Genomic DNA, 17,020 nt, shown 5'->3' on the forward strand with positions numbered 1-17,020 from the left:
AATGTTGGAGGCCATTTCAGTATTTTAAGCAGCACATGAAGCCTTGTGGTCTCTCTACTGGACTGGCCTTGGAAAAGCATTGGAAGGCATTCCCCTCTGGCCTGCCAAGTCACTTTGCCTCCCTGTGGTTTTGTGTTCTGCACTGAATAGCACTGACACAAACTTTAGGCCCACCCAAACCAAAGCTAGCTATTTTCTGCCAGCACAATATGCCAAATTAGCTTGTGGTGGGATCAAAGAGACACCAGATTCTGTGATTCTGTCTAAAGTGAAACTACAGAGGTTAGGTAATGGGTCAGCATTTCCCACTGGATGTGACCAACATGACTTTCACCTCAGAAACACAGGACTAACAACTCCCTTTCAAATGAGGTTTAAATTGGGGTCCTGCACCTTGTGGTATGTCTTCTAAGCTTCCTCTTTTCTTCTGGATGTCTCATGCAACCACAAACTCTGTCCTCAGATCATCTAATCACAGAGACCTTATTTGCAGCCAAAATTACAATTGATTTTACTTTGATTATCATTCTAGTACACCAGCACTATTCAAACAATGAATATTAGAGGACATTGCTATTTTTCACAGGCAGTTGAATCACAGACAGCAGCAATCTTCATCTGAATTTTTCATTTAAAAAATGAAACCTTTCATGGAGCTGACTAAGCTGTCTGTGTGAGCCACCAGGAGACAGGATTGATGGGTATCACAGGGGCTGTGCAAAGTCAGTGATCTGAACCACTGAGAAGCACAGAGCACACAGTCACACCCTTACTGAAGATACTGAGTTAAAGCTGTCAGTTTAGAACTGTGCAGGCCAGCATATCTTAAACAAGAATTCAGAGCCAGCTCTTGTTAATTAGGAGTCACATAATTATGTAGTATGTTTTTCCATTAAAGACATTAGGGAAGGCCTTTTGGGAAAAGAACTGTATTTTCTGGACAGAATAAGAAAAGTCTCCTCATCCAATCTTGGTTGAGTCATGTCCATGTAGTTACAATATAGTTGGTGTCCTTACAGCTGTGAGCTTTCCTGGCTGCTCCTGTTAGCTTAGGTAAAACCACACTCAAATAAAAAACTGAGCTTACCAATGACCTTGCTAGTGCTAGTGCTGTAAGCACAAATAAATGATACTGTAATACTCCTAACAGAGTAAGATGTATTAAAATAACTATTTGGACTGTCTGCAGTTAGCCAGGCCAAAGAACAGGCTGCTACTTCTCCTATTACCTACACATCTTTCTTCAGCCTGTGACTTAATGAATACAGATCTTAAGGCCAAAAAGTTGAATTCCATTGTAAAACAGACAGCTTTAGGATCAGGCTCAATACTTTATATTTTCAAGGCATTAGAAATGTCTATAATAAACTATCCATATGTGACATTTTCCCTTCTGAAATTTTAGACAAAATTACAGTCTATTCACTCCATCACACTAGCAGTTTTCAATAAAATATGCTATAAGAATTATCCCCCAACCAAGATGTTTGAAAATCTATGATTATATTGAGATACAAGATTGTTAAATGCTTATCTAGAGCATGAAAAAGGATTTAACCCTATCATGACAACACATGGAAATTATCTTTAAAATATGAAAATGCCCTCAGCTGATTGTATTGCACTTTATTGCCATAAAACAGGGTTGTCTGGGAGTATTGATATTGCATTTCCATCCCACACATGAGGGGTGGGAGAAACACCCTCAGTGTCCTAAAAGGAGAAGATTTTTGTGGTTGATTAATCTGTTGTTACTCTGCCTCACAGATTTCAGACATACTGGCCATCCTTGGCTTCTTTTAAATCCTACAAGTGTGATCCTAAGAGGGCTTTTTACTGAAAAAAAATAATAGCTACACAGAGGGCAGACTCTCCAGCTTAACAACCCCCATGTGAGGAAAAAGTGGGCAGAATACAGGCATTTTATTTAACCTGGTCAGCTGGCCAGTCTGTGATGGCTGTGGTGACTGCAGCGTGTGCTCTCCATACCCAGTGGGTGTTGCAGGGAACATGCAGCAGAGCTGCTATTAAGGGAGGAGGAAGCAGAGTTCAGGAGACAACTCAAATCTGCAGGAATCCAGCATTCCCTGGTTCTCTCACTCATAGAACAGCTTGAGAGGATTTATCTTCTACACTTCTTTGAGGAATAATTCTTGGCTTGTGCAATAAATTACTACAGGATAAATGTATGAGAATATTAATAATGAAAGCATCTTGCTCTTCTATGCTGCAGCTTATCAAAAGATCAAAATCTTGATCATTACCTGTCTCCTGAGAAGTTGGTAGCAGAGCTCATTTCATTTCAGAGAAGCAGAAGTGACACACAGCCCCTGTGCCTGCCTTGCCCATGGCAACACAGGAAACCAGCAGGGAGGGTTTCAGTAAAAACAAACCACCTCATTTTTATCAGCAGCATGTGGGATAACTGATGTTCCTGTTGTCTGTGTTTAAAGCAAAGGAAGGACTTACTTGACTGTGCTCTGTTTGAGTCTACTGAGATATTTGCTACCTGGAACTGGCAAACATTATTAGATTAGACCAAGTAGGCGGTGTTGTTATTCTTGCAGAAATTACATTTACAGAAGTCTCCTGGAATCATCTTGTTTCCTGAAGTTTTCCAAGTATCATACTGATAAAAATCACAAAACTGATGGTTATACATGATATCTTCTTATGATAGTTGCTGTGGTACAGGGCTAGTTACTAAAATAAACCTACACCAGCTATTCAGAGTGAAGTCAGAAAAGAGGCTCTTATTGACTTAAATGGAGCTGAGACTTTGTGTTAATACCTTAGTAGAACACTAAGTACTGATTTTACAAATTTAGCTGCTGGGACATTAAAAGATAAGGAAATTTCTTTCATCAGCTGGACAGGAACCTGTCCTTGCTTTCAATGCCTGTCCTCACACATCTTGGCATTTTTGCCATGTTTGGGTTTCTTCAGTGACCAGCTCCAGCATCTGTCTTTAGCCTGGCTCTCCACAAGCGGGGCACAAACTCATTATGTCCAGCAGGTTGGGATCAAGGAGAGGCCATGTCCGAGTCACTGGCAGTGAGCCTGGAGCAGCTCTGTGCCGTGCGTCCTGTGGTAAGTGCTGCAGCCTGGGGGCAATGCAGCCCTCTGCTGAGCAGGGATATCCGGCATGGCAGGAGCCAAGCTCCCACAAGGCACGTTGGAATCACATTTCATTTGAGAAATCGAAAGAGAAGTCCAAGGGAAGTGAAGTGCTTTTGAGTGCAGTACAAAGAGACTGCTGCTCAGTTTTTGTCGCCCTATGCCATTCATTATTTCAGGATTTTGCCTTCATTCTCAGAGTTGCAAGGCCCAAATTACAATGTGGGTGTTAATACATCAAATCATTGCAGATAGGGAGAGGAACCACTCTGATACTGTGATGTGATTGCAGCCAGTTGTGTCTGGTTTTATAATTATATTGGCCTCAGTGCTATTCATTCTGCACGGATACCTGTGTTAGAAAGAAAGGAATTGCACATACTTTAAATTAAACCTGCACTGTTTTTTCTAGTCATGTACCCAAAATGCATCCTTCCACTGCCAGTTTCTTTTGGGCATTTTAATTAGAAAGAGAGACAGAAAGAAAATAATAAGCATTTTTGCCTAAGATATTCTATGATTTTAGCAAGGTGTTGGACCACAGGAGCTCCAAAAATCATTTCAGCCAAAATTAGTTTATGATTCTAGGCCTGACTCCTGTTTAGAAGGAATTGCCCCTTCCCATGTACCTGTGTGTGTTCTGTACTTTAAAGCCCCTTGCTGATGGGGCTGTTTTGTACCTCCAAGCTACATCTGCTGTATCCAAAGAAGCCAAGACCAAAGTTGCTGGTGTGCCTGGGTATATGTGAATGCATTAGGGTTGTCTGCTGCTCAGAGATTCCAAAACTTGGCGGGGGGGGGGGGGGGGGATGTGGGGTATGTGTGAAATGAGGACAGGATGACAATGTTCATAGCAGAAATACCTCACAGTAATAGTTGTCAACTCCATTACTGTCAAATTAATTCTGAATTGTTGCCCATCATACACTGTTTAGCTTGAAGGCAGTGAAATGGTGGCTTTGCCTCCATGGCAGAAATAAGAGTAGCTCAGCCCTCCAAGGAGCCTTGCAAAGTGGTAAAGGAAATGTCAAATGTCATTTGGTCAGAGAGCATTTCTAAAGTCCTCCAAGGAAGAGTCCAAGGAGGATACACTTTATCCTCACTAGATATATGAAACAGAGGGAACTCTTTATTTAGGAAGTATCAGCTTTCAGACAAAGCTGGGGATATTTGGAATTGAGGCTATGTTTGGACTAAGACAATGTAATTTGATTTTACAGGTCAAATCTGCACCTCCAAGCAGCTAGACTTCTGCCTTGAGAGCAGCAAAGAACACTAGATGGAAAACCAGACTGATATTCAGCATTAGCAGGCTCAGTTTCTGGATCAACAATTAACTTGGCATGTGACACTGGGCAGGTCCATGGCATTATCAGTACTCCTCCTCTGATCTGGCACAGTGAGAATCAGTGCAGCAGACCTTCCAGTCCAAACCAACTACCTCAATATTTGAACTCTTAGGCAATATCTCCGCATGTTTACACACTCTGGGAACTGAGATTGCATGACAATGAGTGTTAAGGACCTGAATAAATTAAATATTATCTATTTAGATGCCTAGTTAGAATTTAAATCCTCAAAGAAGTTTGTTTCTACCTTTGTAGTGCATGTACTGTGTCTAGAGAAAGGAAAAGATAAGGACAGCCTGAAAACAAGGGAAACTGATCCCTCAGTGGACTTGAACAATTCCCTGGATGCTTTTCTGTTGAGTTGTCATTTAAGGTTTTTTCCTTCCCTCACAAGAAAAGATCTACAGCAGCTTTTCTTGAATCTCCAGGCTTACCAAATTGAAATTTTGTGGAAACACATTGAGGAAGACACTGGGAAGGTGCAGTGCAAGTCTGTCTCTGAGAGCCAGGTAGAGATCTTGAAAAAGAGGCTGAGGGTGCTGAGGGAGCTGAATGTGATGCTCTTGTCTAGGAAGCACAATGAAGCTGAGTGCTACCAGAACTGTACATTAATTCCAGAACTATTCTAGATGTATGGAGTGTGAAATAATGACCAGGCCTTCTGATCTGTGATGTTACTAGTGAGAATGCTACTGGTACAGAGAGAATTAGATGTTTAAGAGTCGTATACTTGGGGTGATCACACAAAATCTGGATTATTCTCTGGGGTCAAGCAACTGCTGCTGTTACTTAGGGCTTCACAGATTAGTGGTCGTTCTCCATCTTGCAAAGTGACCTTAAAATTGCAGTCAAAAATGAACTTAGAAGTTACAACAGTCTGCACTAATTACTCTGTTTGTGTGCAAGTATTTTGCTATCCATGCATTCTGTGTGCCAGGCTAACAACAGTGCAAGGTCCCAGCAGGTGCTGGTGAGAAAGCAGGTGTAACTGGTGGGGTAATCTCAAGGAGAGAACAACCCGTGTTGCAAACTCCTCTGGCAGGGACTTTACAGACTCGACAGATTTTGTCTTCTCCCTTGCTTTCTTTCCTGGGCTCACAGCGGTGGCCGTGTGGCTCCCTGTGGCCAGAGGGAGAATTGCTTTTCCTGAGCAATCCCAGTGAAGATTTTTTTTGTGGGGTCACTTAGACATAATTCTAGGAAGTAGCATTGTAACTTTTGACTTTTAAATGCTTCAGTCTCATCCATATAAAGCTCTGGAGCGTGACTAATTAATACAATAATCATCTCTTGCAGAGAACACATTAACTCCCTGCACTCTCAGGACTTACAGGATCAGAGAGAATGCTGGAAGTCGCTGAGAAATTGAATTAGCAGATTCTCAGGATGGCAGCCAGTGAGGGGCTTCATGCACTCAAGTGTGCTGAGGGATGAGCACCATGCCCCAGGGACCCAGGCAAAGCTGCTGTCTTCACTAGGATTACACCATGTGGGTACTTCCCTGAGGACAAAAGGGAATGAGCTCCAGAGAGCTCTGGAGCCCTGTATTTATTCAAACTAATATTCTGTGAATCAAATGATCTAATTAGCTAAACATGCATTTGACCACAAAAATGTTATGTTATTTTTAGCTGGCTTTGCAAACCTACATCAGGGTTGCATCTTTTTCTCATTGAAACTCTGCATCTATTTTCTACAAAATTCTTCATCCTTTTTATTGATGAGATAAACTTCTAGCAGAAAGATAGACAGAAGTAATCAGGGTGTTTGAAATTAGTTTTACCCAACAATACAAGTAAAGTTTTCTTTCTATTTTTAAATAGAAAAAGAGAGGGCAATTACAGATCGGTGTGATCCATAAAATTCATTCCGATCTGGATTTTTATTACATATTTCCAGGCTTCAAGGTAAATTCAAGATGATACTGAAATCACCAAGATGGAAGCAAAATAGTCTCAGATTCTGATCTTCAGCCCCTCCAGAACTGAATGAAGTACCATAGAAATCAGATTTCACATTGAGAAAGAGCAGTTCTCCATGGATTTAGGAATTTGTTTGTCACATGCCACAATAATTGTTATCACCCTAATTTTGCAGACCTGGGGGCTGTGGACTGCCTGAGGTTCAGCAGCCATTACCCTAAACTGTCTCATGTATACTGTATCTACTCACAATGTATCGCCCTGTTGTGTAGCATCACTGTGACATTTTGTCTCTTTCTCTCTTTCCAGAAGGATCTGGATCTGGAAGAAAAAAAAAACCATAATCAAAAGCTGCACAGATGGTTGTGTAACAGCTGATAGGTAGCTGCACTTGCTGATGAGTATTTTGGAGGTGGCAGACAGCAAGGGCAATGAAGAATTACTGCTAGCATTTAAAGGGACTCTGCCAGGCCATGAAATAATCCTGATAAAAGAAATACTAATCAATTTTTCCAGCAATAAGACTACTTAAATGGGATGAAATTCCCCCAAGGACAGGGACTTTCTTCCTTCCTTCCTTCCTTCCTTCCTTCCTTCCTTCCTTCCTTCCTTCCTTCCTTCCTTCTTCTTCTTCTTCTTCTTCTTCTTCTTTTCTTTCTTTCTCTTTCTTTCTTTCTTTCTTTCTTTCTTTCTTTCTTTCTTTCTTTCTTTCTTTCTTTCTTTCTTTCTTTCTTTCTTTCTTTCTTTCTTTCTTTCTTTCTTTCTTTCTTTCTTTCTTTCTTTCTTTCTTTTTATCTCCTCTCCTCTCCTCTCCTCTCCTCTCCTCTCCTCTCCTCTCCTCTCCTCTCCTCTCCTCTCCTCTCTCCCTCCAGCCTTCCTTCTGTCCTTCCTTCCCACTCTCTCTTTCCCTCATTTTAAGGACTATTTTAAACTGTGCTTTGCAGAACTTTTCAGAAACTGTTACCCTGGAAATAGAAATGTCTTAGGTGTCTTGCAAAAGCATTTTGCTGTGCCCCACTCTTTCTTGTGGGAAAGAGCTTGGGTTGTGACAATAACCACAGATCCCATCAAGTCAACTTCTGATGGAGTGCCAGTCATGCAAACTGCAGAAGGGGCCTACAGTGCAGTTAGTCTGACTCAGGAAGGAGATCTGCAGATCCTTTAGGAAAAGCCTTGGCAAACACCATGAGACCAAAACCATCAGCAAGTGGTTGTTCATACCCCAGAGTGCTGCTGGCTCAAGGCACAGTCAGCCAGACCAGAACTGCTGTTCCTGTTTCCCAGTCATCCTTGGCAGTGGGTTTGGAATGTGTGTAACAATCAGATATGATTCTGACATAATGCTCTCTCAAACATTAAGCCCTGAATGACAAGGACTGATGTTGGTTTAGGCTGCTGTGTTAGGAGCATGTCCTCTCTCAAAATTCAGTCATTCCTGATGCATTTAGCCTCTTTTGGCACTCCTGCTCATTTTATAGGTGCCCTTGCTTTGTTTGAGGGTCCACTCTGTGCACAGACAAGTGAAGCATAGCCATAACCTGTAACTGAGTTCTGTTCCTATTGGGCATTTTCCTTAAGCACTATGAGGTGCCTTTAATTTCTGATAGTGCAGTTCAGCCTTTCCAGGAAAGCCTGACAAAAGATAGCCAGATAAAAATATAGAACTACCCTCTATATTGCAGTGACTTTTTTTCCCTCTATGAGCTGTCACAGAGGGCAAATAATCCAACTGACAGGTAATTCCCCTGGAAAATCCTGAGTAGAGATCTTCCATGCACAGGTTCTCCCTCTGGTCCCAGATATTTCCAGGTAGCTTTTGACATTTTCTGTTGCTGGATTCACTGAGTGCCAGAATAACTCCCCTTTGAACATGACAGGAACAGCTTCAGTGACCTGTAAAATCATGATCTATTTCTTCTCTTCCACTTGGAAGATCAGCCTTGAAGTTCCTGTGCTGCCACCAGCAGCTGAGTCTCAGTGTTTGGCACGTTTTGACAGGCACCATGGCACAGTGCTGTGACCTTAGTGCTGAGCCCGCCTGGTGCCTGTGGCTACACAGGAACTGCAAAAGTTCCTCATCTCTGATCATAGGTGTCCTTAGCTCACTCACTGAAGCATTCTGAGCCTGCTTTCCCAGTCCCAGCCTCACACCTCTCCTCTGCAGTGAGGGTAATGTGTGTCCAGTCAGCACATCTGTGTGGGCTCTGAGGGGATAAATCAGGCTGTGCTACAGAATGTCATTCAGGATCATGGGTGAAATACAGAACAGGCAAATACACTGAGCCTATTGGAGACTCCTTCAGTAAAGGGCTGTGCTAGATTTAAGAAACAGTCTTAAAAAATTATATATATAAAAATGATATATGTAAGTATGTATGTATATACTTCTGGTTTTGAAATTCCCTTCTCAAAGTCTTTCTATATGAACAAAATGTGAAGCAAAGGACAAGCTTTCATAATTATACTGGCTGTACCAGTCCTACAATTGCTGGCTCCCTGCTTTCTCCTATTAACCTGAATGTATTGTGCCTATCTTTTCTATAATGAGTTCCCCTCAAAAGCTGGTGCTTCCCTTGCTACCTAGGCAAGAGGTTATATTGATGTCATTAAGTGTCTTCCTGGAAGCCTCCTACAGAAATAAAGCTTAAAAACTGTGAGAAAAAAGAAGGAAGGTGGCCACCTTCCTCTTTAAATACTTATGTCTACCCACAGTGTTTGCTGATTGCTTCAAATCAGGACAGCTGAAAATATCTAATTCATATGAACATGAAAGCAAAATTTGCTAAAATGTATCTGTCAAGTGGAAATGTTCTAGAGGCATAGATGGGTCCTGCCTTACAGGAGGGATGAGGCAGTGAGTTCCCTAAAGAGTTAGATGCCCTTCCCTTCTATTATTTCCATTGATGACAATGTCCTACAAGCCTCACTGCCCACCTCTTGCTTGCTCATAAAAGTTTAAACCACACCTGAAACAGGTATTCTACTTGTAATAGATAAGTATCATTTTCTCTTCTCCTTTTGCTACTAAGTAAGCAAAATGTAGGACTGATGAGGACTGAACTTGGATGTTGTCCAAACAATAGGAATAGGAGTCACACTGTGTCTCTGCTGGCAGCTGTTTTTTAAAAATATATGACCAATCCTTGGGCTGAGAGATGGGAGTTATCCTTTGTGAAGAGAAATATGTTTCATTTGATGCTTTCTCCTGGTGTGTGTAGGTAGCACAGGTTGTAAGACATTTTATGTTCTGCTTCACAGCATCCTCCCCTGACAGCACTGGATGTGGAACTTAGAAAGTTAGATTACAGATATTGTTAGATTACCACATGGATTGAGCCAAGCCATGGTCTTCATAAGCAACATGTGGTGGCCAGCTATTTCCATTTCTGCTGACAAATCTTCATGTCTCATTACATACAGAAGGTAGACTTGACCATTAAAGATAATCAGAGCACTTCCCTTAAAGACAGGAATTTCCATTTGCTCTCCAATAAGACTGAGAGATGAAAGTATTAACATATTCTTATAATCCTTATTCTTGGTATTGGTGAGTGATTTCAAAATTTCTGAACACTGTTAGATGATTTTTACAATAAGACAAGAGGATCTTGCTGTCATTCTGTCTGGCTCTTCTTGTGCAGCCTCTTTCACTGGGGTTATTTGGGAACATTTCTCATCTTCAGGTACATCAGGACCAGAACAGTGTCTTGTTAAGTTTGGGCTGCTTTGTATCAAAGACTTTAGAAAATTGTGCCAAAAGGAGCTGGAACTCTCTTCCATTGTTATTTAATGGCCATACATAAATTACAGATTGTGTTTCTGTGGCTTGCCTTACTTCAGAGACACTTTTTGCTGTGTCTAACAGTATTTGCTGTCATTTAGATAGGAAAAAGAATAATGGTATTGATGTGATTTGGGCTTGATGTGGTATCTCCAGATGAGGCTTTAAAATTTGTGTCTGAGGTTCTTCAGTAACTTGAAGAGAATGAGAGATTTCACAAATGGATGCTCTGTCCTCTTGCTTAGCATGAGTTAGTGAGCAGAAAGTGCTTTACAGCTGAGGTATTATTGCTCTGAGCATGAAAATCTGCTGAGAACTTTCCTCAGCCACCAGATGTCATGCCCCTATTTTCCAGCATGTTGAAATCTTTTTCACTGTTCACTTGGTGATCCTCTGGCATCAGAACATATGTAGAACTGGTATTCATCTCCAGAAAACATACTTCCTACCTGGACTTAAATTGACAGGGAGTTTCTACTTGCTTCAGTAGGAATTTATCCAGTTGTGCAAGCTGCTGGTGGACAGGACCCATTTTGTTTAGATGTAGCATTCCCTCACATAAGAAGACAGAATCTTCTTAGACACAACACAAGTAAACTTAATGCACATTTTTAATAAATGTGGTCTTAATTAAAGACCTTTACAATCAATTTTGCACTTTGCTTGCAGAATGATTTCACTTCAGCAGTCAATCCTAGCCTACACTACTCTGCTGTTGCAGAATGAGATCAAATAGCTTTGTCATGGCTTTTAATAAAGACGTAAAAAAAAATCAAGTTCAGATGCTTATCTGATACCTATTGAAACCTACTAAGCACCTGTGCTAGACAATCATAAGAACATAGCTGAATTTACCGTAGAAAGAAATGTCAAATTCAAATGTGTGTCATGAGAGAAAGGCAAAGACTGAGATGGATTAAAAACAAACTAACTTTGAATCAACTGCTGCTTCTCCAGTGATATTCTCCTAGGAATAACCTACTTATCTTAACACTACAGGCTTGGTTTTGTAGAAAGGAAACACATAATCACATTACTTCCATGTCCATCACTCAACTCTAAGGTGCTTTTAACCTTCCTAAATATTAAAAAAACAGTGAATTTTGCCTCCATACCTGCAGAGGTTCTACCACTTAACTTACCAAAACAAATGTAATAAAGATAAGTTCAGTGAACCTCTGTTTATGATTATGAAAATTAAACTGTGAATTTTTTATCTAGTAAAAACGAATAAACTGAAAAATAAAATGACATTTCCTCCTCATCTAGGCTGTACCTTCTGCATTTATAATGCATGCATCTAGATGTAATCACATAATTCTAGGACTCTAACCAAGAATAATTAGAAATAATTATATCAATTTTCAACAAGTTATTTGAATAATTAATTGCACATATAGGATTAATGAGGCCTTCTGCAGAAGCAGATTGTAAATCAAATTTTTTTTCCTTTGCTTTATCTGATGAGTGGGGTTTTTTTGTTTTGTTTTTTTTCACTTATGGTTTTAGGGATTTTTACCACATCCAGTATTGCAGTGTGATAAAGCTGGGACTGGTCTTCTGACCCAGAAAGTCTCTAAGTGTCTTAAAAATCAGAAAGTCTTAGAAACCCAGCGTCATGAAATAGGTTTTGAGATAGAGAAATCCTGGTTAACTGTGAAGCCAGCTTAAAAAGCAGTGAATATAGCTGCAGAAGAAAAAGTCTCCTTCATTCTCAGAAGCCACAGCTCTTCTGTGAAGACTCTGAACTTACTGATGTACTGATGTGGCTCATTTGCCATAGTCTCCAACAGTGCACCATTTTAAGACTTCCTAGACAGCTGTCATTGTTAAACAACTCCCACAGAAAGCATTAAAAAATTAAAAATATATGTTTTGACAAAGAGACTAGCAAAATAGAATTAGAACTATTGTGTCACTGTGGTAAGAAGGTTTCCTGAGATCCCACAGACTGAAGGTGGCTCAGAGAGGGGCAAGCTGCCCCACTCCTCTTGCAGGTGACTGGAAGCCCTGTGAGTATCAGCACTGTTAAGGCACTTCAGTTTCTCTTGCCAGCAGACACAGGGATGCACACTTGGTGCCACTGCCACCAACTCATGCAGAGGACGTACTTTTAGCTCTGTTCATCAGAGGTGCCGAGGTCCCTTTGGGGATTTCCTCGAGAGAGCAGGGAATGCATCCGAGAGCTCTGACCAAACGTCCCTGTACTGACGGTGCTGAACTTGTGGCTTGTGAGCTCAGTGTTACTCACCCAAACAATCCTGTCAGAATCACAGAACAGTTTGAGTTGGAAGGGGAGCTTAAGGATCATCCAGTTCCAACCCCCCTGACATGGGCAGGGACACCTTTCACTAGATCAGGTCACTTAGAGCTCCATCCATCCTGGCCTTTAACACTTCCAGGGATGAGGCATCCCCAGCTTTTCTGGGCAACCAGTGCCAGTGCCCTACCACTGCCACAGTACAGAATTTCTTCCCAACAGCTAATCTAAACCTGACTTCTTTCAGTTTAAAGCCACTTCCTCTTGTCCTGTCCCAATATTTTGTCAGTCCCTGAGTTTAAGAGAGAATCCCTTGTGTCACAGATCTCAAGGTCCTCAACACAACTGAAAAAAGAATGACTATATTCACATACATTAAAATATCCTTATTTATACAGTCAAAAAAAAGAATCTGTAAGAAATCCTTCTTTCTTCTCCCACCTCAAAACTCACTGACTGCAAAGCAGAACTTCAGACTTAAGAAATAAGCAGCCCAGATTCCCCTGTGACTTTGAATCCATGGATATAAATCTTTGCCATCTGAAGAGGTCTCATGATCTGATTGTCATGACTGTGGCTTACCCTTTCCCGAGTGCAAGGCAAGGCAAGGCAGATCCTTGCAGGGCTCCTCTGTCTCCTTTGTGGACACTGGCCTTTCACAGCATGGTTTTCTGCACACTACTGAGGTACATGACAGATTTTTGATTTAACAACATTTTGGTTTAGGAAACCCACAGAGTTTTTGTGGATTTTATGCAGTGTAAGTCTTCATTTACTATGTACTTTCCTGAAAACATAGGTTATCAACATAAAAATGCTAGAAAGCTTTCTTTCGTTTTTTGTTCCTCCTACTCTTCTCTCTTTTATTTATAAAGCCTCCCACTGATGAATACAACAATTCATTTGGAAGCTTAATAACAGAAACAGCATAGTGGAAAAGACTCTTCAAACTAGACGATTCTGAGAGGGAGAAGAGAGTAACAGAAGGATGAATAGTCTTTGTTTACTGTAAACAAAACCCTGATGACAGTCTCCCTGACACTGCTCTGCCACTTATGGAAGCAAGGAGAATAGTCCTTAGCTAAGTACACATTTTTGTTAAAATGTAAAAGGCAAAATACCGTGCAGAGTGCATAAAATGTCAGTGATTTTCCCAAGCTGTCAAATTCCTAACATTTCCCTGGCTACAATCTATCTCAGAATTTTGGTGACAGGATAATCAGCACAACATTTCAAACTTTCAAAAAATATTTCACAATCTCAAGCCAATTATTTTTTTCCAATAATTTTTTTATGTCTGTATTTTCAACTTTATCATCATGTGATTGAGAATGAAGGCCTCTTGCCCCCAGGATGGTTGTTAGAGCTGCCAGCAAAAGTAGGTGACTACATTTGCCATCAGCTCCTGTGTGTGTTACCTGTTCCCAGAGGCTCTGCACACTCCCACACTGCCTTGGGACCATCCCTTCCAGGTGTACAGAAAGGTGCTGCATTCAGGGAAAGCTGGAGCTGCACCACATTTTGCAGGTGTGATGACCTGGGAGAGAACCTGGAAGAGATTCTGCCATCATTGCTCATGGTGTGACTTTAATGTGAATTCTGTGCATTTTTCTCTCAAAGAAGAAACAAGGCAGGGAGGAATCTTATTATTGGGATTATATCATGGGTTTGTAGACATTGGGAGTTAGAGAAATAGTGACTGACCTCATAATGAAAATATCTGTGACAATAATGGTGCATGGAATTCTGGTGATGGTTGAAAAACTTTCTTGAAATATATTGAAATTCTCCCAACATATTTGAAGGGACTATAAGTACAAATAAATTCATGGAAAAACATTTGAGGCTAGCTGTTCCACAATAAGAAACTCTAATATTGTTGCTTTAAAAAAAATTAAGCAGCTTTACTTACTTACTGTTTCACTTAAAGCAAAATATTTACTTACTGTATCACTTAAAGCATTTTTTGAGCATTTTGAGAGCTCCTAGATATGAATTTTAATCAGAAAAATTTCCCTTTCAAAAGAGGATAAATTGAGGCACAGATCCTAAACTTTTCTGCTTTCCTAGGAATGACTTGGTAAGCAAGCCAACAGAAATCATGGATGATCATACTGGAATCCTTCCTTAGAGACAATCCCATGTCTTTAAATTTTGACTTATTAAGGATTTAAGAAGACTCTGTAATTTCATTTTTGAAGTTCTATACACATCAAATAATCAGTCTTTTAATCAGTTTAAATAGTGGTCTTAATGACAATTCAAGCACTTTCTGTTCTTGAGGTTAATGAATACTATTTTGAAAATTAGCATATATATGAAGAATACATAACATATAGGGCTATTAGTTTCATCACAAGAAAGAGAGTAAGTAATTACATACTTTCAAAATGTCCAGCCGTGGACTCTATTTAAATATTACTTTACAGAACATAAGGAATGGATAATAAAAACCTGGAGTCAGTAGAATTCATACACTCCCCTCTCTAAATGCAAAAATGTGTCTTTCCTCCTCAGTCTCCTCCTCATTGCTTCCCATCCTCTTAGCTTGTCAGTTTTACAGTCCTCTGTGCAAAGACTTGACCTGCTGCTGAATTTATTTCATGGGGGTTTATGTTTTCCCATCTGAAGGATTTGTAATGGAAAACCTTCAAGGTAGAGCTGCTGCAACAAACTCCCTCACTGGAGCCTGCCTTGCTGCACCCATTGCTCTCAAGTCCCAGTTGCCTTTGAATCCAAGCATTACAGAAGATGAAAAATAGCATGGTCTCAAGTACTAGAATTAATGCTGCTCTATTTGGTCCTTTGCTGTCCTGTCCATGGCTGTGTTGTGCAGAATTTCTTCAATGAACATGTTCTTTGTTCCCCTCATAAATCAATAGAGGGAAATTTTATCCTCTGGTACCTTTTAGAGTGTTTCTCTCTAATATCCCAATATTTTATATGTTTTTGTTGATCTTGTGGATGATTTTTGTTGTTAAAGTCAGTAAATATAATGTCACCAAAAAATTATGTCATCTGTGTACAACAGTCCTGGGTAAATGTAAAATGTCTGGGCATGGACAGAGATGAGAGAAAGTGAGGGGGGAAAAACCCAATGTGCATAAAGATAAGTAAGAAATGCAACTGAATGTTAAAAACCCCAAACTACTTCTGTGGTGAAAATGAACTCAAAACACTCATTGTCTCAGGCACTCCAGTATTTATAAGTCCTCTTGTTGTCATGTAAAAATATTTCTCTTACCTATCTAATATTGAATAGTCAACTCCTCCTTTTTTTGCTAGAAGACTTTGGTACATTTCTGAGATCCTGGACTATGACTTTACATGTCTTTCACCTCTTTGAAAAGAAAAAAACCAACATTTATCTTCGTTGTTTTTTCTAATTATTTTTATAAAGTGCATTTATTTTTCATTATTAATAATTGTTATGGTTTCATTTTAAGTACTTTTCCTATTGAGCTTATTTTCACTTTCTGAATCTGTGCAATCTTCTCTGATTGGAAAACAAACAAACAAACAAAAAAACCACTGCCAGAAACAGAACTTAATTTCCTTCAGTACTTTACCACAATTTTTTTTACTATCAGTCTGTATAATTATATTGTGTTGGACTTTCACAGCAAAGTGTTACACATTTATTTTTACCCATTTCCACGTGCAAAAAAGAAAGTATCTTTGAAGAAAAATCAAATTGCCTACCATACTATTTATCTTCAGCACTTAGTATTTTGTCAAATAACTAGGTCCTGGAATAAGAGAAAATGTACTCCTTACAGCACAAAGGACAGATGTCATCAAAACTGGAAAACTTTGGTGGGCAACTACCAAAGAGTACTTTTATTTTGTTTAAGTTTTGGGAAATAATTTGTGAAATTTGATGTTAAAAAATTAAAAAGCAGGATATAATATTAGAAGCAACATTATAAATATGTTATTGAGAACTATTTGGTGGCTTTTGAGGGCCTGGAGTCAGCACATGTATTTTCAGGACTAGAAATCTGAGAGTTGCTCCTGAACTAGAGACCAGAATTGAAAAAACATGACAAAAGAGGCCCCCATTTTGAACTTGAGACATAGTTTTGGGATTATTCTGTGTCTAGGCTCACTTGTCCATATATAAAAAGGAAAAAAAATCTTATTTTTATAAGCGTGAAAATCAGAAAGACAGAAAATGGAGTCCCTGTCAAAAATTCTAATAACCACTTTTAGAAATGCATTTTTCTCAAAATTAGCCAAAAATAAAATGGCTCTGCTGCTGGCTTTTGAAGCATGACATTTTGACATTTCTCTGATTCAAACCAACATTTCTAAAGAAACTTTTAAGATAGTGCCTAGACAAAACACAGTATTGAAATCCTACTCTATTTCTTTTGAAATATAAATAGAAAGGCTCCCATTGATACCAGTGGGAATGCATGATGACCTTTTGCTAATTTGAACATACAGAAGTTGGAAATGGAGATATTTGAAACCAGTAATGAAGCTTACAGCCTGAATAATACATCCTGCACTGCTTGTCTCTTTTATTGTGCAATGCCATAATTTATTCACTATGCTAATGGTGCAGGTGAGGATTTTCTTTCAAGGT

Source organism: Agelaius tricolor, unplaced genomic scaffold, assembly GCF_023055355.1.
Source record: "Agelaius tricolor isolate 1412-34295 unplaced genomic scaffold, bAgeTri1.0.p SCAF_1, whole genome shotgun sequence".
Classification (NCBI taxonomy): Eukaryota; Metazoa; Chordata; class Aves; order Passeriformes; family Icteridae; genus Agelaius; species Agelaius tricolor.